The sequence below is a fragment of the Crinia signifera genome, chromosome 12 (genome assembly GCF_055691185.1).
Source record: "Crinia signifera chromosome 12, ASM5569118v1, whole genome shotgun sequence".
Classification (NCBI taxonomy): Eukaryota; Metazoa; Chordata; class Amphibia; order Anura; family Myobatrachidae; genus Crinia; species Crinia signifera.
Window position 1 is genome coordinate 88,358,085 of NC_139228.1, and position 21,806 is coordinate 88,379,890.

The window sequence follows — 21,806 nt, forward strand, 5'->3', positions numbered from 1 at the left end:
GGCTTTATGACAGGGCAGCAGGGGGTATATGGCCTGGTAGCGGGGGTGTGCGGCCGGGCAGGGCGGCTGGTGCATGTAAGACAGATGGATACAGCAGAGGCAGCAGCGCTCTGTACCTTGCATCCATTTACGAATCCGTCCGTCCTGTGAGTGTGACTGGCAGCTGGTCTTCGGAGCCACGGCAACAGGCAGCCAATCGCAAGGCTGCCTGTTGCTGCTCTAACTCACTGAGTAAAACAGGAAGTGAATTCCTGTCTGCTGGTGCTCTAAGGCTGACACGGGAGGACTCGAGGAGGAGCAAGCAACAGGAAAAGCAGCAATGGCAGATGCTGCCAGAGGTAAGTTACTTTAATGGGAAGGGGGGGCTCTGTGAGACACACCTCAAATGATAAGGTGGCTGGGGGCACAATACAATGGAGGACCCATAAATTTCTAAAATCATGATGGGGCCAAAAAAAAATTACACTTAAAATTGAACAGGGGGCCACAAAAATAAATGAATATAACGGTGCACAAACCCTACACCCCCCACCAGCCTAACTTTAACTATACAACCCCTCCCCTGCAGCTCAGCTCTGACTACACACCCACATCTGAAGCCTAAGCTTAATTATACACCCCTCAGTAGCCTAAATCTATCTATACACCCCCCTCCACAGCCCAACAATTCACTTGCCACCTGCATCCTAACCCCACCAGTCCCCCTCCCCGCAGCCTAAACCGTACCATACACTCCCCTCCGCAGCCTAACCATACACCCCCCGCAGCCTATAACCCTAACCACACACACACCCCGCAGCCTATAACCCTAACCACACACACACCCCGCAGCCTATAACCCTAACCACACATACACACCCCACAGCCTATAACCCTAACCATACACACACATCCCGCAGCCTATAACCCTAACCATACACACACACCCCACAGCCCATAATCCTAACCCCTCCCGCAGCCTATAACCCTAACCATACACACACACCCCACAGCCCATAATCCTAACCCCTCACGCAGCCTATAACCCTAACCATACACACACACCCCTCAGCCTATAACCCTACCCCCCCCCCCCCCCCCCGCAGCCTATAACCCTAACCATGCACACACACTGCAGCCTGTAACCCTAACACCCCCCCCCCCCCCCCCGCAGCCTATAACCCTAACCATACACACACACACACACACACACACACACTGCAGCCCATCTTTGGCGCACACTGTTCTAATTTTGAGGGGGGGCCAAAAGCATATTTTCGCACCTGGGCCCACAACACGCTTGTTCCGCCTCTGCAGCCAACATTGAATACCCCCTAATGTGGAGAACTCTACTTGCTGGAAAAAAAAACCCAGGCTCTCGAATTTCTGACATATGCATCGTTCAAAACGAATACCAAAATCTGGAAACGTTTTATTTGAAGAAAGAGCATGGCTATTTATAGATTGTCACTGCATGCCAGTGATAACTATGGAATGATATGGAAAGAGATCTAAAAGTGAAAACTCAGAGATAAAATGTGGTCCCTGTCCCGCATTATAGTACTGAAGATGAGTGGCAGCACCAACGTGCAGTATAATAGGCACTTGGTGAAGCAATGCACTCAATCCCGTGGGATTGGCATCCCTAGCCCTGAGTTCATTAAAGGCAGTCTACTGTAATATAGATCACTACAAGCTAATTTCTCAGTAAAGTTGCCATTTTTAATCCAAATATCTGTTATCCAAATTAATCCAAAAACCATAGTTTCCAGAATGTACTTGTTTGTTGTTGCTAAAAGCACTACTGGGGACCTCTGTAACTGACACTACTGGGGACATGATATATAACTGGCACTACTGGGGATATGATATGTAACTGGCACTACTGGGGACATGATATGTAACTGGCACTACTGGGGACATATGTAACCGGCACTACTGGGGACATGATATATAACTGGCCCTACTGGGGACATGATATGTAACTGGCACTACTGGGGACATGATATGTAACTGGCACTACTGGGGACATATGTAACCGGCACTACTGGGGACATGATATATAACTGGCCCTACTGGGGACATGATATGTAACTGGCACTACTGGGGACATGATATGTAACTGGCACTACTGGGGACATGATATGTAACTGGCACTACTGGGGACATGATATGTAACTGGCACTACTGGGGACATCTATACCTGGCACTACTGGGGACATGACATGTAACTGGCACTACTGGGGACATCTGTAACTGGCACTACTGGGGACATGATATGTAACTGGCACTAATGGTGATATGATATGTAACTGGCACTACTGGGGACATCTGTAACTGACACTACTGGGGACATGATATATAACTGGCACTACTAGGGATATGATATGTAACTGGCACTACTGGGGACATGATATGTAACTGGCACTACTGGGGACATGATATGTAACTGGCACTACTGGGGACATATGTAACCGGCACTACTGGGGACATGATATGTAACTGGCACTACTGGGGACATGATATGTAACTGGCACTACTGGGGACATGATATGTAACTGGCACTACTGGGGACATGATATGTAACTGGCACTACTGGGGACATGATATGTAACTGGCACTACTGGGGACATCTATACCTGGCACTACTGGGGACATGACATGTAACTGGCACTACTGGGGACATCTGTAACTGTCACTAATGGTGATATGATATGTAACTGGCACTACTGGGGACATCTGTAACTGGCACTACTGGGGACATGATATGTAATTGGCATCAAATATTTGCCACAAATAAAATATAGTTGTGTGTGTTGCATGTGTTTGATGTGTTTATACAACATAAATGCAATATAACTCCAGATACCTCAAATATAAAAATATTCCGAAATACAGAATAATCGCTTATCCAAAATTCTTCTGGTCGCCAGCATTTTGGATAAGAGATACTCAACACATATTACACTCACTCGGAGGTGTCTTCATGTTTCATGCTGTTTTTTTGTTTGTTTGTGTTGTAAATGTGAACTCTATCAGCATTTTGTTACCATAAGCTATATACTAAGAATCTTCTACTGTATATACTAACAATCTTCTACTGTATAGCTGAGGCACAGCTGTTTTTATCTTGATTACATGGGAAGTTTGGCCCGTATGGAAGACACAACACAAAGACTAACGTCCGTATAGCCTTTCCCGGTAAGGGGCATCAACATTCTCAGTCTTCTATAGAAGAGGCTGGTTTACAAAGTTAAGAGAAAGGGATGAGAGAGTGTAACTCACGTCCACACAAACATAGCAGGATATTTGGTTAGAATTGTAACATTAATCTTACTGAAATCCTCTGATAGTGAATTGTTGACAAAAGAGAGGAAAAAGTTCTCCGCCCTTCTACCAAAGGAGCACCCCTAAAAAAAACTCTTCCTTTAATCCTCCTTGGTTTATTTTAATAGTCTTGATCATCGTCATTATAGTTTTTGCCCTGCCACGTTAAGTGCGCCAGAGTGCCTTAATCCTTCACTGGCTAAAAATACACTCATTCCGCCCAACTTTCCAACCCGGCCTACACAACCTCTTCTAACTTGCTCCGCACGCCCATGTGGTTTGTGGTGTGCGGCCACAATCTATTGCGAGTTGCAGCCAGACATTTACTTATAGGAACTCTCACTAGACTGATTAAAGTTAACATTTTGTTAATGCTTAATTTGACTTATATTTATAGGCATAATAAAGTCTCAGATATAACTGTGCAATGGACCACTTACTGCAGCCTTAGCCAATGACAGAGCCGTTGCTAATGAGTTACGTATACATAAAACATGTCCTAGGAGGATACCACTAGAAGCCACATGTTTGAGAGAAGGATGGAAATAAAAACAGCGCATTAGTGTGTGAGATGTAAATAGAAAGGCAACGCAGCTGCCTCTACAGCAACTCTCTCCTGGGTGCTTAGTAAATCAGGCCTGGAGACACTTCATAATGGTCAGTTTCAGTTAACCCATCTCCGTGCCTTGCTCAGTGTACTGTATGTGAACGGAGAGCCCTTCTGAGTCGACCTAGGTTTCTGCGCTTTACAAAATAAAGCTGTTGTTTAAAAAAAAAAAAAAAACACAATGAAACCAAATCATTATTCATTCCAAATGTAAGACAGCAATTGTTTAGTTGCGAGGTTCTAGAGTTGTCACTTACAGTTATGTATCGCTGGCTTATTATAAGGTTCACAGTGATTTCATCAAGCACAGCATTTTTCTGCCATCCGGCTAAATGGCTTAATGAGAGTTTATAATGACATTCTATTGGTATTATTTTAATATACGTATATGCATTAAGTACAAATATGTTGTTTTCAGCCAAATCTTTTCTAATAGATTCAAAATGTATCTTATTAAATAGGAAGCGCAGTTTTTGGTTAATTGAATGACACCAATAACGATCAGGCTAAAATTAAAAACATTATCTAGAATATAATGGTCAAACTGTCGTTTCCATGAATGATATTGCGCAAAAGGAAATGTGATGACTCAGAAAGGCGTGTAAATACAATCTCTGTCGCTGTGTGTGTGTGTACACAGGGACATATTTAGAGATGAGGGGCATGTGGTCAGTTTTTGATCGTGCCCTGTCTACTCAATCATTCATTGATTGTAACTCTGAGCAGTAGGTGGTGGCTTTTTTCCCGGGACTAACCATAACTGTTCCCGCTAGTACCTAGCCAGCATCCATGTATCCCACCACCTAAACCTAACTTCCCCCTGCCCCGCAGTCTTACCCCCCCCCCACTTCTAGGTGTCTAGCCCTACATCTCTGTAGCCTAATGTGGGGTACACACATGGAAGACCCGCTCACGATGTATGATGTGAGCGAGTCGTCAGTGTTTCTTCCCACACGCTCACGATGATGCGGGGGGCACGACCCGCTCACGATGTGCACCGTGAGTGGGTCCGATCCTATGGCGACCCGCACCCAGGAGTATGGATGTTTCCAAATCCTACCTGCTGTTGGTAGGATCTGAATAACGACCGACCGACCCTTGGGACCGCGCATCGGATCGGTATCGGTCCACACCAGGACAGAAAAGCGCCCAATCACCACACAATCTACATATAATCGGTCGGAATTGGATCTAAATTGATGGGATCAGACCGTTGTCGCCCTGGTGTGTACCCAGCATAACCCTAATCCCTAACCCTTAACGCTAAGTCCCCACCCAAATGCCTAAACCTTACACCCCTTTCCCCAGTCTAACTCTAACCTTCCCCGCAATACTACGGTGCTGACATACTTATTGATGTCGGGACTCCAGCACTAGTGGGCTGGTGGTAGTCTGGTTGCTTTCCTCAGTATTGTGAACTTTGTCATCCCCACTGTTGGGATGCTAAATGCATCCCGTCTCCACTCTGACAAACATGTTTAAACTTATACGCCTTTCACACCTCACCTTGGATCTGGATAATTGCCGGGTAACGGACATGTTGACCTGGGTCGACATGTGGTATGAAAGCACCAAAGCTTATAACCCATGTAACCCGCATCTTGACCCCGGATCCGACCCGGCTTTGCGATCTGAAAGGGGTATTATTATACCACCCATTCAAGCAGCAAGTAGTCTTCAACATTGGAGAACAAGGTATTCCCATCCAGGACTCACATGTTCTACGGACATGGATGCAGATTTGACTGCAGGCCATGTTTACAGCCAAAAATTTGAAATTCCCGCCAGAAGTTCAAGTCTGATTACATAAAGCAAAGATGTTGCCTACACGGTCCGAACTCCAGATTATCTCGCATTCCAAAGCATGGCGCTCGTGTGAAAAGTGGACAAACCACTGATAATACCATTTTTCGGAGGTTGACCACCTTTTTAGCTGTGATAAATCCCAACTATAGGACGTTCCAAAGAGAACCAACACTTTGAACTAGACCTACTGTCTACAAGCGGAAGGTCAACTCTGCATCAGAAAAATATAAGAAGGTCGATGTCTCCTTTAAAATCACTGATGGACTGGACAAACTGACCATGGTTGTGTGAGCGTGGGTAGCTAATCTAGTACAAGTACCTTATTTTAGGGATCAGACACTTGCTATAAAGCATCCGAAGTTGAAGCAGCTGAGCCTAAGGAGGATTCCAAGAGAGATTAGAGCAATACAGTTTTACCAGAGGCAGATTTACACCTCATGGGACCCTAGGAAAGATACCGGTTTGTGGCCCTCCAACCATCCATAGCACATTATTTTTGTTTCTGATTGCAGATGGCATCAATAGAGTACCTAGGCGTATGATCAGTCTATTTATTTATTACCAGTTATATATATAGTGCACACATATACCACCGCGCTTTACAGAGAATATTTGATCATTCACATCAGTCCCTGCCCCAGTGAGCTTACAATCTATATTCCCTATCACATGTACACGCACATACAGACATTCCAGGGAACATTTTTTGGGAGCCAATTAACCTACCTGTTTATTTTTGGATTGTGGGAGGAAACCTGAGTACCCGAGTCTAACAAAAAATGCTCAGCTGTGTGAACATTGGCATTGCATACAAATCCGAATCTGGCTTTAGGTCTTTTGGAAGCAGGCTTAACCTCTTCAGAGGTATACCTGGAAATTTTCATGGCTCAGCTGCGCCGCAGCAGCGGGCTGTCCCGGAAAATATCCGGGCATACCACCAATATGAAGGTGTGCGCCAGATGTGCGTGCAGCTGTGCACCACTGGTGCATCACCTCTCTGGGCATCCCCCACAGTGGTCGCTCCCTCCTCCCCTCCTGCGGCTCCCCCTCGCCCCTCAGCTGTCGCGATCTTATGCCGGAGCACTCAGCTCCATTAGTTGCAGTGAGCAGGTGGCAGGCTCGGGGGTGTTCGCCCGAGTCCTCCCGAGTCGCCCCGAACATCCCCGAGCCTGCTACCTGGTCACTGTCTGCTGTGAATGGTGGCTGGGGCAGCAGCAGGGGTGCAGAGATGAGGGGGGGTGTACCCAGGGCCGGCGCTACCCACTCAGCAGCTCCTGCAAAGCAGGGAGGTGCCATGCTGAAAAGGCGCTGTCTCCCTCCCTGCTCTGCTAAAGCTGCCTCAGCCCTCACTGTCACTGCCTCCTGCAAGTCGCCCGCAGCGCCTGTCTGACAGCAGGCGGGCGGCAGTATAAAGAGCTGTGTACTGCACCGCGAGTACACACAGCCTGCATGCCACCCGCAGTGCCTGTCTGACAGCGGGCGGCAGTATGGAGAGGCTGAGCAGCTCCCTGCACCACGCACACACTGTCCTCCTGATACAACCTGCCCCCTCTTCCTCACGGACATTTGTGCTGAGGCATGTAGCGCATGTGAATGCCTGGATGACATGTCATGTCCAGATCCGCCCCCTACCCATTGCTCTCTGCGCCTGTCAGCTGTCAAATGACGAACAGGCAGCAGTGCCGCCTCCCCTTCCTTCCCTCTTCTCAGTGTGCTGTGCCAGTGCCACTGTCAGTCCTCAACACTCCGCCCCCTCTATCTCCTCCCCTCTTCTACCATCTCCTCCTTCTCTCCCCTCCTTTCCCCCTCAGTCACGAGAGGGGTGTAATGGCTTCCTCCTCAGCATCCTGCCTAGGCAGATAGAAGAGGAGGGACTGCACAAGAGTTAAACAGCAAAGGAATGAGTCTTTTATTATACATGTTTATAACAAATTTTTTAATAATTGTAGATTCTTTTATATTAATTTAGACACTTTTTAAATAATGGGCTGGGTTATGTGTCTAAAGGTGGCCATACATGCTGCAATAGCAGCGTGCGATGCAATGTGCGCTCCTGAGGGCATCGCATTGCACAGTACAAAAAGTATGTGCTGCACATACTTTTTGTACTGCTTTCGGATCGCATCACACACACATTGCATGCATGCCGTGCCATGCGATCTAGCCCATAACGTGTGCGATTCTCAAAGCGTATAAGGGCACCTTTGGTGCTTGCAACATTTTGCAAACGCAGCACTGAGATGGTGTATGCATATATGTGCATGCACCCGAGATCCTCCATAGGATCGCATGTTGCATACGCTCCCACAATCGGGCTGCAGCTTGTTACAATGGCAATGTGAAAGGGCGCAAAATGTATGGTTTGCAGGAGGGCGCCGGACACCCTAGCACCGGCCCTGGGTGTACCTGTGTCCTATTCAAAGTAAACAGTCTGCCCACATGCAGAAGCCTATTTGTCTGTCCAAACATTTATTATCCCATCAAAGGGACTCTGGGAATGTGGGTGGGTCCATGTAAATCGCAGCCGGAACATTTTGGATGGCCAGGATACCTTTATGAGTCCCCTTGGAACCCGCTGGGCCCTAGGCAAGCACCTAGGTTGCTTGTGAAAAAAGTGCCTCTGCGTCTTACAGGTGGATGTATCAAACCTTGGAGAGTCACAAAGCTGTGGAGTTAAAAGTATAATTTATCTAGCATGGTCTTTGCTTATAAAACCTTTCTCCAATGCTTTATACAGTACATCTCCCTTTTAAAAAGTCACATTTGGAAGTCCACCAGCCTAAATGCAGTTATGGGGCATACTGTTATTGCGTCTCATTTCTCATATTTTTGTCACCGATCTTTTAACGACCTAGACTTTTAAAATAAAGGAATGAAGTCTTTAACTTGAAATGCTACATGGAAAAGGATCTAAGAGCACAAACTACATTACAGCAGTCAGGTAAAATAATAATAGCAGTAAATAGTATTCACATCATTGCTATCACAACTGAGATAAAGGCTCGGGCTGGCTGAGTGATATCAGAGGAGCATTAAAACACATTTTCTACTCTTAAAATTGCAAAGCTATAAAACTAAAGTACATATTTGAGAGCATTTCTGGTGGTTGTACGAAATCTGAAGGTTTATAACGCTCTTAACAATGACCATTTCCCTTTTATGACCCTTGTGGGGGAGTGCAGTGCAACAATCTGAAGAAACAATTAATTTTCCTAAATACCAGCCGGCACTGTGAGTGTGACACTTTATAACCCCGCTAACATAAGGGGGGGGGGGGGTGCTGCCTTGAAATGCACAATTATAACAAAGCAATTTCAGGTTATTACGCAATAAACTAAAAATAGACTCAATTCCAGGGTGTCTTAGCAATTACCATAAAGAACATTTGGTTTATATGTGGGTATAAGAATACCAAATAACATTTATGGACGGTATACTTACACTAATGTTTGTGAAAGCAGGGGTTTGTGGGAGGTTGATCTGTCTGGAGAATAGGACATACAGCCAATGCAAGGCGCCTGTCAGTTGCCAGTTTGTGCTCTTACAAACAATGAGGGGCAATATTTGAATTTAATTTGAAGATACACATTTGTGCGCTTCTAGGTATTAATGAACGGTTTGGCTTTAGACATACAAAGAGCATTTACTGGATATGACCATATTACAGTGGCGGATTAAGCACGGGGAGACAGGGGTGGTCGCCCCGGGGCCCCCACACATTTGGGGGCCCTCACAACAGCACTGCTGCCAGTGTGGGGCTCCTGTCGCCCCGTGCTTGGGCAGCGCAGGCGGGCAGGGGGTCCTTGCCGCGGTCTAGGCAGTCAGTGCAGGTCGGGGTCCCTGCCGCGAATGGGATGAATGGTCAGCGGTGGGGTCCATGCGGCAGGTGGAAACTAGTGGCCAATACCGTTACTAGTTCCCATCTGCTGCAGGTACCCGGACGCTGATTTCTCATACACTGCAGGGACCCCGGCCCGGCGCTGCTGGCTGCCCAGACCGCTGCAGAGACCCTCAACCTGCCTGACCAGGTACCGTACCAGTCTCACCTGGGGGGGGGGTTGTCTGTGGGGGGAACAGGGGGGGGGGGGTATTTTGTTGTCCACGGCCCCCACAGACCTTAATCCCCCACTGCCATATTATAATTATATTACACTCAGACATAGGACACTACAATCCCAGGATTGAAATCCCAGTGTTTTTGGGTCCAAATACCGGGATCCCACCGATCCCGGGATTGGCCACCCTAGATATAACCATATTAAAATTATATTACATTCTATACGGACATAGGACACTACACACACACACACACACACACACACACACACACACACACACACACACACACACCCCCCGACATGACCTGACCACTGGACATGACCATATAACAATTCTATTAAACCCTGTTTTTATAGTTTATTGTTTATATTGTATACTGGTACTTGTTACCCACCCGGCTGCTGCACAGCAAACAGAAAACCAATTCCTAGTATACGCAGTATACCTGGCCAATAAAGCTGATTCTGATTTGGCAACTGACTAATATTAAATTCAAGAGCGATAGACAGGTGCCAATACATCAATAAATTTGGCTTGAAGACCCAGTCAGTTCATTCACACGTAGCCCACACTGATAAAATTGTTGCTCTTTCACGAGAGTGATTTCATTACGCGACATTGCTGTTAAGTGGGGTCAAAAAGGTCCATGGTCTCTTCTGCTTGCAGCATCAGTTACTAGTTCCCAGCCCACCTGTACCATGTGCTAACAGTTATTGGGGATTTATGTTCATCTTGGTGAGAGATCATAAACTTATGCGATTCCCTCGTCCCAATTAATGGCCCTACTGAAGGGTATTCTCCACTTTGGCTGGAAGATCTACTGACTTATTTTATTTAACTCTTCCCCCCTTTAATAGAAACTGTCTTTAAGACACCCGTGAGATTTCTCTCCTTGCGGCTTAGTGTCAGGACAAGAATTAAAACAAACGTATGGCACCTCCTCAGGCACTGGGATATACTGTGACAGAAGACAGCCGCCAGCCAGAACCTGGTTAACACTTTGTAGGATGAATGGCAATAATTACATGGATTTATCACCTCCCTAACATCAATACACAGAAGTTTTGTGCTATACTGTATATGACATAGGTTCGTACTATCCCACTGTACAGAGTGAACCAAGGATTTTGTGGCTGCCTTCTTTATATCATATTTTTGGACCACCATACTTGCTCAACCTCCTTATATTCGGATTGTGACATAATATAAGTCCCCCACCTGTCAGCAAACTGAATACATTTCACTTTGTGACATTTTGGGCTGCAGCTACCCCCAATACAATCTGCCACACCCAGTAAGCCCCCAGTATGTGCACTGCCGGTACTGTAGGCTGTAGGAGGGGACAGTTAGGGTTAGGCTGTGGGAGGGGTGAGCTAGGGTTAGGGTACAGGAGAGGAAGCACTAGGGTTAGGCTGTAAGAGAGGGAGGTTAGGGTTAGGCTGTGGGAGAGGTGAGTTAGGGTAAGGCTACGGGAGGGGAAGCACTAGGGTCATAGGTGCCGATTTATGTTTTTGCTGGTGGGTGCTCAAACCAAAAATATAGAGGAGTGGCTTCATGGGGAAGGGGTGTGGCCACAAAATATTACCAATTTATATTACAGAGCACAGTTGTCTCCAATATTCAAATTACGGCAACATAGTTCCACATACATAAATGCCCCCACAGTGCAAGTACATAAATGCCCCCACAGTGCAGGTACATAAATGCCCCCACAGTGCAGGTACATAAATGCCCCCACAGTGCAGGTACATAAATTCCCCCCACAGTGCAGGTACATAAATGCCCCCCACAGTGCAGGTACATAAATACCCCCACAGTGCAGGTACATAAATGCCCTCACAGTGCAGGTACATAAATGCCCCCACAGTGCAAGTACATAAATGCCCCCACAGTGCAGGTACATAAATTCCCCCCAAAGTGCAGGTACATAAATGCCCCCACAGTGCAGGTACATAAATGCCCTCACAGTGCAGGTACATAAATGCCCCCACAGTGCAAGTACATAAATGCCCCCACAGTGCAGGTTCATAAATGCCCCCACAGTGCAGGTACTCCGTGGACAGAAAACACACTTCCCGGCATACTGTTTCCCAGGTGGTGGGTCTGGCAATGTGGGTTCTGCAGCCACAAATTAGCAAGTTAATATGGCGGCCCAGCAGCGGGACTCGGGCCAGTGTGTGCTCATCAATTTCCGTGGGTGCTCGGGCCCTTGCGCACCCACAGAATCGGCACCTATGACTAGGGTTAGGCTGTGAGAGACAGAGGTTAGGGTTAGGTTGTGGGAGGGGACAGTTAGGGTTAGGCTGTGGGAGGGGTGAGTTAGGGTTAGGGTACAGGAGGGGAAGCGCTAGGGTTAGGCTGTGGGAGTGGTGAGTTAGGGTTAGGCTATGGGAGGGGAAGCGCTATGGTTAGGGTGTGGGAGTGGTGAGTTAGGGTAAGGCTATGGGAGGGGAAGCGCTAGGGTTAGGCTGTGAGACGGAGGTTAGGGTTAGGCTGTGGGAGGGGATGGTTAGGGTTAGGTTGTGGGAGGTGAAGCACTAGGGACCCCCTAGTCTAGGGTTAGGCTGGGAGAGAGGAAGGTTAGGGTTAGACTGTGGGAGGTTAGGCTGTGGGAGAGGGAGCACTATTGCTAGGCTGTGAGATGGCTGAGTTAGGGTTTGACTATGGGTGGGGAAGCGCTAGGGTTAGGCTGTAAGATTTAGGCTGTGGAAGAGGGAGCACTATTGTTAGGCTGTGGGAGGGGTGAGTTGGGGTTAGGCTACAGGAGGTTGAGCACTAGGGTTAGGCTGTGAGAAACGGAGAACTATTGTTAGGCTGTGGGAGGGGTGAGTTAGGGTTAGGCTACAGGAGCTGGAGCACTAGGGCTAGGCTGTGAGAGAGGGAGGTTAGGGGTGGGCTGTGGGAGGAGACAGTTAGGGTTAGGCTTTGGGAGGGGTGAGTTAGGGTTAGGCTACGGGAGGGGAAGTGCTAGGGTTAGGCTGTGAGAGACGGAGATTAGGGCTAGGCTGTGGGAGGGTTAGGCTGTGGAAGAGGGAGCACTATTGTTAGGCTGTGGGGGAGTTAGGGTTAGAGTCAGGAGGAGAAGCACTAGGGTTAGGCTGTGAGAGAGGGTGGTTAGGGTTAGGCTGTGAGAGGGTACAGTTAGGTTTAAAGATTAGCGGTAGGGATAGAGTTAAAATATTTACCATGATCATTCGGGATTCTGACCACCCGAATGCTGCTGTTGGCAACCCGACAGCCAGGATTTCAAATCCAATCCATTTATACATATATAATGTATATTATTAATACTGTATTAAGAAAATACTACTTTCGGATTTGCCATACTTGCTTCTGTGCTACTGCCTATTGTCATAATAATTAAGTTGCGCTAGTGTAAATACAGCAGTCCGAAGAAAATTAAATTGCAAAACTTTCAATGCAAATGACTAGCAAAGCCAAGAGAAACAACAGATAGCGATGCAGTTCAGTAGACAAATTCTGTTTTACAGACGACGTAGGAAACTAATCACATACTGTGCTGTTTTCCTAACGACCTGGTGGCTCAAACAGTAGATAGGTGGATTTCCCAAGAATGAGCCATCACAGATTTTTCTCCCAGGCCAAACAGGCTGCATTTAGAAATGTATGAAACTCATTTTTGTCATTAACATTATAACAAAAAAGTGATTTGTCCAACACTTCCTTTCCTATAGTACTGCCAATCAGGACATGTATGTATCCAAATATAGGTGACTGTGCCACCATGAAGGATGCCAATCACTGGTCCACTCCAGATACTGGTATACAGGTGGAAAACACATTCCTATAGATCCATCTGGAAGGTGTTATAAATGGGAAGTGAGTCCCACATACATCAAGCTGTTTATTAAACAATGTGGTAAGAATTTAAATTTATATTAAATACAGATGGCATCAAAGGAACAGTGAAACATTTGTAGGCTGATCCCCATCAGGATATAGTTCAGGTTAAGCTGAGAAAGCATTAAAACGGTTATTTATCACACAGAACAAACGGGAGCAATTCAGGTCAATGTGGCCTCCATGCTGCTTAGGATCTGCAAATGTTCCACTGACCCTTTAATACCATCTGTAAATGCAATTGTAATTCTTACCTCATTCTCTAACAGACTACTTGGTCTATTTACAGCAGGCAATAGTTTTAGCATTCTCTAATAGCAAAACTGTGGCAAAGCATGCTGGGATGTGTAGTTTCACAACATCTGGAGGGCCAACGTTGGACATGCCTGATTTACAGTATTTTAAAAAATTAAACCACTTTTGTCCACCATGGTGATAGAGGCAATCCCATGAAAAGTGAGGTGTGCATTTTTTTTAGTAAGGGGAGGCTAAAATAACAATATTGGTAATTACCTTTTGTCATTCATTTGTTTAATCAAGCTTCTATTTATTTATAGTTCTGCACAGGATCATAATCTCCCATGGCAACCACAGTCACATGGCATAAGATGTAGAGAACGCAGAAGACTAGAAATGGCCCTCTAAGCTTTGTCCGCACTGCGATCCCAAGTCCCAGCAGACATATTTTTCTAAATCCTGAGAGATTTTGCAACAGAGATAAAATTATAAAAGGACAACAAAGAAAAATGACAGTTACGTGCTAAAAAGGTATTTCAGTTTGCTATTTAAAGATTTAAAAACTATCTATGAGGGATTTCCTCATCTGTGGGCAAATATAGATGCTTACAGTTTGTGCTTACATCAACATGTCATGCATGACAATATTATGGAATGTAAAAAATTCAAATCTCGTGGCACAACAATAAAAAAAAGCAAACTTTGTCATCTTTTGTTAAAAGCGGAATCTAAGGGGGCTAATTAATCACTGGGAACAAGCAGGCCTTGTCCCTCACATTAATCATCTTGTGTTGGGTGATGGCACCCTCTGATTGTTGGTTTATGTAGCTAGTCATGCATTTCCCAGGGAACCTGGAAGCCTTATAGCTCAACGTTTCAACAGCTCACTTTGTTCAAAGCCTTGATTTGTTCTCCCTGTCATAACACAGAACAAAAACCTTCTACTTAATAACATCTTTATCTTGGGCTGCGTAATTAACCATTTCATGGCAGGTGTGCCCGATTCGAACCTGAGGCCCACTAGGTGAAGGGAAGCGCTGAATTAAGCCATAGAGAGTGAGTCGTTTAAAGAAAAAGAAAGTTATTTTCAATGCTACGGACGTTGTGTATACATCAGTTTGATCAGTGTTGCGGATTTCCCTGGGCTGACAGGTACAGCCTGCCTGATCATTTGTAATGCAGTTACCCATTCAGCCGTACAACACACTCTCTATACCCACATTGGCAATACAAGCAGACTGCTGTGAGATGTTTCCGGATGGGGAAAAGATCTGTATGGTTAAATGCTCCCTGTTATGTTCTTAATGAAGCAACAAGATTTGCAGAAAGTGCTGTGTACCCAGTAATAGGTTTCTGCGTGCGGAAAAGAGAGTGTCAGTACAGTGGAAATGCATTAGAATCTTTTGTGTCATGTAAGATATCAGTGGCATGCTTTATAGTTATCACACGGGAGATGTGATTTACCAACAAAGCAAAGAAATGGGCAAACAAACTCCAAAGCACCAAATGATAAACTGGCTTAGGGTGGGATGCACTAATGCGAAAGTGCGGTAAAAACCCCATTATCGGGGAACATTTTCATATGGGGCCCAGATTGTGAGAAAGTAGTAAGAGAGACAGGCTCGCTAGGAAGCGCTACGGGGCCCAGATTGTGGGAAAGTGGTAAGAGAGACAGGCTCGCTAGGAAGCGCTACGGGGCCCAGATTGTGGGAAAGTGGTAAGAGAGACATGCTCGCTAGGAAGCGCTATGGGGCCCAGATTGTGGGAAAGTAGTAAGAGAGACATGTTCGCTAGAAAGCTCTACGGGGCCCAGCTTGTGAGAAAGTAGTAAGAGAGACATGCTCGCTAAGAAGCGCTACGGGGCCCAGATTGTGGGAAAGTAGTAAGAGAGACATGCTCGCTAGGAAGCGCTACTGGGCCCAGCTTGTGAGAAAGTAGTAAGAGAGACATGCTCGCTAGGAAGCGCTATGGGGCCCAGATTGTGGGAAAGTAGTAAGAGAGACATGTTCGCTAGAAAGCTCTACGGGGCCCAGCTTGTGAGAAAGTAGTAAGAGAGATATGCTCGCTAGGAAGCGCTACGGGGCCCAGATTGTGGGAAAGTGGTAAGAGAGTCATGCTCACTAGAAAGTGCTACGGGGCCCAGCTTGTGGGAAAGTGGTAAGAGAGGCATGCTCGCTAGGAAGCGCTACGGGGCCCAGATTGTGGGAAAGTGGTAAGAGAGTCATGCTCACTAGAAAGTGCTACGGGGCTCAGATTGTGGGAAAGTAGTAAGAGAGACATGCTCGCTAGGAAGCGCTATGGGGCCCAGATTGTGGGAAAGTGGTAAGAGAGAAATGTTCGCTAGAAAGCTCTACGGGGCTCAGATTGTGGGAAAGTGGTAACAGAGACATGCTCGCTAGGAAGCGCTACGGGACCCAGATTGAGGGAAAGTGGTAAGAGAGACATGCTCGCTAGGAAGCGTAACGGGGCCCAGCTTGTGGGAAAGTGGTAAGAGAGACAGGCTCGCTAGGAAGCGCTACGGACCTAGATTGTGGGAAAGTGGTAAGAGAGACAGGCTCGCTAGGAAGCACTACGGGGCCCAGCTTGTGGGAAAGAGGTAACAGAGATATGCTCATTAGGAAGCGTTACGGGGGCCCAGCTTAAGAGAAGGTGGTAAGAGAGACATGTCCACTAGGAAGCGCTACGGGGCCCAGCATGTGGGAAAGAGGTAACAGAGACATGTTCGCTAGGAAGCGCTACGGGGCCCAGCTTGTGGGAATGTGGTAAGAGAGACATGCTCGATAGAAACCTCTACGGGACCCAGCTTGTTGGAAAGAGGTAACAGAGACATGCTCGCTAGGAAGCGCTACGGGGCCCAGATTGTGGGAAAGTGGTAAGAGAGTCATGCTCACTAGGAAGTGCTACGGGGCCCAGCTTGTGGGAAAGTGGTAAGAGAGGCATGCTCGCTAGGAAGCGCTATGGGGCCCAGATTGTGGGAAAGTGGTAAGAGAGAAATGTTCGCTAGAAAGCGCTACGGGGCTCAGATTGTGGGAAAGTAGTAAGAGAGACATGCTCGCTAGGAAGCGCTATGGGGCCCAGATTGTGGGAAAGTGGTAAGAGAGAAATGTTCGCTAGAAAGCTCTACGGGGCTCAGATTGTGGGAAAGTGGTAACAGAGACATGCTCGCTAGGAAGCACTACTTGGCCCAGCTTGTATGAATGTGGTAAGAGAGACATGCTCGCTAGGAAGCGCTACGGGACCCAGATTGAGGGAAAGTGGTAAGAGAGACATGCTCGCTAGGAAGCGTAACGGGGCCCAGCTTGTGGGAAAGTGGTAAGAGAGACAGGCTCGCTAGGAAGCGCTACAGGCCCAGATTGTGGGAAAGTGGTAAGGGAGACAGGCTCGCTAGGAAGCGCTACGGGGCCCAGTTTGTGGGAAAGAGGTAAGAGAGACATGCTCATTAGGAAGCGTTACGGGGGCCCAGCTTAAGAGAAGGTGGTAAGAGAGACATGTCCACTAGGAAGCGCTACGGGGCCCAGCATGTGGGAAAGAGGTAACAGAGACATGTTCGCTAGGAAGCGCTACGGGGCCCAGCTTGTGGGAATGTGGTAAGAGAGACATGCTCGATAGAAACCTCTACGGGACCCAGCTTGTTGGAAAGAGGTAACAGAGACATGCTCGCTAGGAAGCGCTACGGGGCCCAGTTTGTGGGAAAGAGGTAAGAGAGACATGCTCATTAGGAAGCGCTACGGGGGCCCAGCTTAAGAGAAGGTGGTAAGAGAGACATGTCCACTAGGAAGCGATACGGGGCCCAGCATGTGGGAAAGAGGTAACAGAGACATGTTCGCTAGGAAGCGCTACGGGGCCCAGCTTGTGAGAAAGTAGTAAGAGAGACATGCTCGCTAAGAAGCGCTACGGGGCCCAGATTGTGGGAAAGTAGTAAGAGAGACATGCTCGCTAGGAAGCGCTACTGGGCCCAGCTTGTGAGAAAGTAGTAAGAGAGACATGCTCGCTAGGAAGCGCTATGGGGCCCAGATTGTGGGAAAGTAGTAAGAGAGACATGTTCGCTAGAAAGCTCTACGGGGCCCAGCTTGTGAGAAAGTAGTAAGAGAGATATGCTCGCTAGGAAGCGCTACGGGGCCCAGATTGTGGGAAAGTGGTAAGAGAGTCATGCTCACTAGAAAGTGCTACGGGGCCCAGCTTGTGGGAAAGTGGTAAGAGAGGCATGCTCGCTAGGAAGCGCTACGGGGCCCAGATTGTGGGAAAGTGGTAAGAGAGTCATGCTCACTAGAAAGTGCTACGGGGCTCAGATTGTGGGAAAGTAGTAAGAGAGGCATGCTCGCTAGGAAGCGCTACGGGACCCAGCTTGTGGGAAAGGGGTAACAGAGACATGCTCGCTAGGAAGCGCTACGGGGCCCAGCTTGTGGGAATGTGGTGAGAGAGACATGCTCGTTAGGAAGCGCTACAGGGCCCAGATTGTGGGAAAGTGTAAGAGACATGCTCGCTAGGAAACGCTACGGGGGCCCAGCTTAAGAGAAGGTGGTAAGAGAGACATGTGCACTAGGAAGCGCTACGGGGCCCAGCATGTGGGAAAGAGGTAACAGAGACATGTTGGTTGCACCACACAGACATGGGGAAACGTACTTGAGAAATGTACAAAGCAAAATTCTAATATTCTCCAGCTGATGTTTGTAACCTTCTATTTTCTGCTTCAAATCTTCGCTTTCTAGGTTGGCGGTCATACAAACTGCAGCTGGATACAATACTCGCTTGACATTGGACAAAGATGCCTGTGTCGAGTTACTAAATAATTAAATGCAAACACATCTCTTAAAAAAGGAGTTCAACAACACACATCATAAGAAACAACAAAAAATAAACACTTCAATCAGATCAAATGCCATCTGCTTGGCACAATTCAAAGCTCCAACAGCCGTCTAGCGAGTGAAGATAGCGCGCCTTTCAATCACATATGGTTTGTATGTTTTATGCTTCTTAACCAATTACACTAGCCATAAATCTGAGAATTTGGAGAGGGCTTCGTTTCAATCTGGCCTGTTTCCTGAGCGTCACCTTATGTAGCAGCGAGCCTGCTGAAAGCGGAGAGGAAAAATAAATCATGCATCAACACCCCTCACTGCACTTAAGGGGCTCAGCGGAAACCTTGTCTCTATTTAGTTTAACAAACATAGACTTATTTTATTTCTGGACGGTGTCAAAAAAACCACTGCCAAAATATCAGACAACTTCAATAAAACTAAAAGTGTTAGTTTCAAATAAAGAACTAGAACTTTTCTCCCTACAGTTTCTATTATTTTATGGTTTCTCTGCTCACGCCTCTTATTAAGAGTGGTCAGAAGAAGCGGATACTGGGATTTAAACCATTGTTCTCATGCTAGCTAAATAAGGGATGCAGTCAAAATCCCGTCAAGCGTAAAATACCGACATTTAAAATCCCGACATGGTTGAAATCCCGACAAGGTCAAAATACCGACATTTAAAATCCAGACAAGGTCAAAATACCGTCATATAGAATGTCGACAGGTCGACTGGTTTTTTCACAGTTTTTTGACCTGACATGTGCCGACAGGCAGTATTTCATGCCCTACCATCCACTAGGGCGTGGTGGGAGGATAAAATAGTGTGCTGAGCGCAGCGAGGCACCGTGCCCGAAGCATAGCGAGCGATGAGAGGGGTGGCGGTTGACTTCCAACTGTGTCCATGTCGACTGTCGACATTGGGGTAAAAAACAGTGAAAAAACCCATGTCGACCTGTCATGTTGACTTTTTCACCTGTCTATATGTTGGTATTTTGACCTTGTCGGGATTTTAAATGTTGGTATTTTGACCTTGTCGGGATTTTGACCATGTCGGGATTTTAAATGTCGGTATTTTGACCATGTCGGGATTTCAACCATCGGTCAATGGTTGTCGGTATTTTGATGGTCGGTATTTTGGCCTTCGGGATTTCATACATTATATAATAATATCAACCAATTGGCAATGAGATTATGGGTAAAATTTAAACCCCTTTTGCATCGCAAATGCCGGGTCGCTGATGTCACACAGGGGTGGGTCAGAGTGGCGGCACATCATCGGGGGGCGGGGGAGGAGGCAGCGATTGGAGTGGACACTGTATCCTCCCTATAATGTAAGCGGAACCCGGGTTACCCGTTTACATTTCCTAGCAACCCGGGTCCAACCCTGGTAAAAACCCTTCTTTTAACCCGGGTCGGAAATGCTGGGTTGCTGGACCAGGTTTTTACGTTTGTAGCTTTTACACCGCACAGTGACCCGGGTCGACCCGGGTCGGACCTGGGTTATTTGTGCGGTGTGAAAGGGGTATTACTAAAATATGTAAAAAATATAATATAAAATGGGAGTTTTATTTCAGACAGGATGTTGCGATGGGCTTCAATCAGATTATATCTATTATTTTCTACCAGTCGGTAAATAATAAAGAAGTAGATTCTTTTTGGTTTCCCATAGCAACATCCCATTTGAAATAGAGGTCCGATCTTGGTAAATTTACCCTTCTATCTCTCTGGCACATGTAACAAAAACTGATTGGTTGTTATGTCCGGGCAACATTCTAAGCAAGGTTAGTAATTACCATTGATCCCCGCCGTTTCAACCTGGGTTATTGTCAAGGTAACCCGGGTTGAGGCTCACTGTAAAAAGGGTCCAAGAAAGAAAAAACAGGAGGAGTGACCCAGGTAGATTGTAGATCTAGGGTTGGTCCTGGGAACGATCCGGGTTATACCCTTTTAGACCGCACTCTCGACCCTGGTCATTACATCACCAACCCCGGTCAAGGTACAGTGTGAAAGCTCCAGGATTGAAACAGCTTTGACCCAGGTTGCAGAGCAGTGTAAACGGGTAACCCGGGTCCCGTTCACACTATGGAGGAGGAAGCTCTGTCTACTCCAAGTGCTGCCTCCTCCGCTCTCGGTTGATACGTCGCCCCTCCACCCACGCCCCACGTGAGACGCCAGGGACATGGCAATAAGCCGAGGTGCACAGGGAGCTTACACACCACAAATGCCGGGTCACTCCTGTGATCCCATAACACAGCAGATAGGAAGCTGATTGGCTAGTACTTTCATCTCCCTCCGCTCTCAATTGTTGATATTTTTTCCTAATTGAAAACCAAAGTCATGTGGAAAGACTGACGCCATCCCAGCCATCGATGTATTTCACAGATAAGTGCGACTCCCAAATAAGCGATATTTCTGTCATTTTAGATATGTTCTCCCCCCCCCCAGTACAAACAAAAAAAGGGCATTTTATGATTTAATTCAATAACAGACCTTCAGGCATCTGGTTTTAATGCAACAATGTCAAGATATATTCCCCGCTTACAATGTATAGTTTTCATCGTGTGCCTAGATTCCAGTCCCCTAAGTTCTTCTCCAGTGATTCATATTTCTTTCTTTCAAAGATGAACATCTGGATTTTCTTGAGGTTTTGTGAGACGGCTGTCAGGTCCCTGGAATTCTATTCTGCAGGAAAGGTTACATTCCCGCTCCTTACTGCCAGGTGTGTAGGCTCCAATGAATGGTTAACTGTTGCTATTAATTCGTAGAACCTCTTCCTTTGTCTGATGGCTTCAGTCCAATTACTGTAAGTGTTTTACAACTGTAATAAGCTCCTTCCTCCTTAATTATAGTCATCAATGCCTTGCAGATGATCACATGCAGTTCTGAAGCTGCTCCTCTGTTATCGCTATTTATAGTCTCACCTTTGTAATATAGGTGGACAACCATACAACCCTACTACCTGCCCTCATATGAGTCACTGCACTGCATCATGCTGCTGGTGTGTAGCTGGAGTGTAATGCTCTACGCTGGGTCCTGGAGGCCACAGACAGCCAGTTAGCACTATAGTTATACCTAGGGGAAAGGTTTAAACAGACCAAGACTAATGAGCCTATTTATCAAGACAGTTTTTC

General features: G+C 46.7%; 1 protein-coding gene and 1 long non-coding RNA gene across 5 annotated transcripts in view; one reads left to right on the top strand and one right to left on the bottom strand.

The window, feature by feature from the left end:
• Positions 1–21,806, bottom strand: part of KIF26A (kinesin family member 26A) — a 154,929-nt gene that overhangs the window by 50,698 nt on the left and 82,425 nt on the right. The gene's annotated exons all lie outside the window — the stretch shown is intronic.
• LOC146050172 (uncharacterized) overlaps positions 1–21,806 on the top strand; it is a 74,171-nt gene that overhangs the window by 49,715 nt on the left and 2,650 nt on the right. For both annotated transcript variants that reach the window (XR_014466270.1, XR_014466271.1), the window contains 3 exons: positions 14,197–14,407; positions 18,586–18,830; positions 21,297–21,394. This is a non-coding gene — a long non-coding RNA (uncharacterized LOC146050172). The remainder of the gene's footprint in view (positions 1–14,196; positions 14,408–18,585; positions 18,831–21,296; positions 21,395–21,806) is intronic.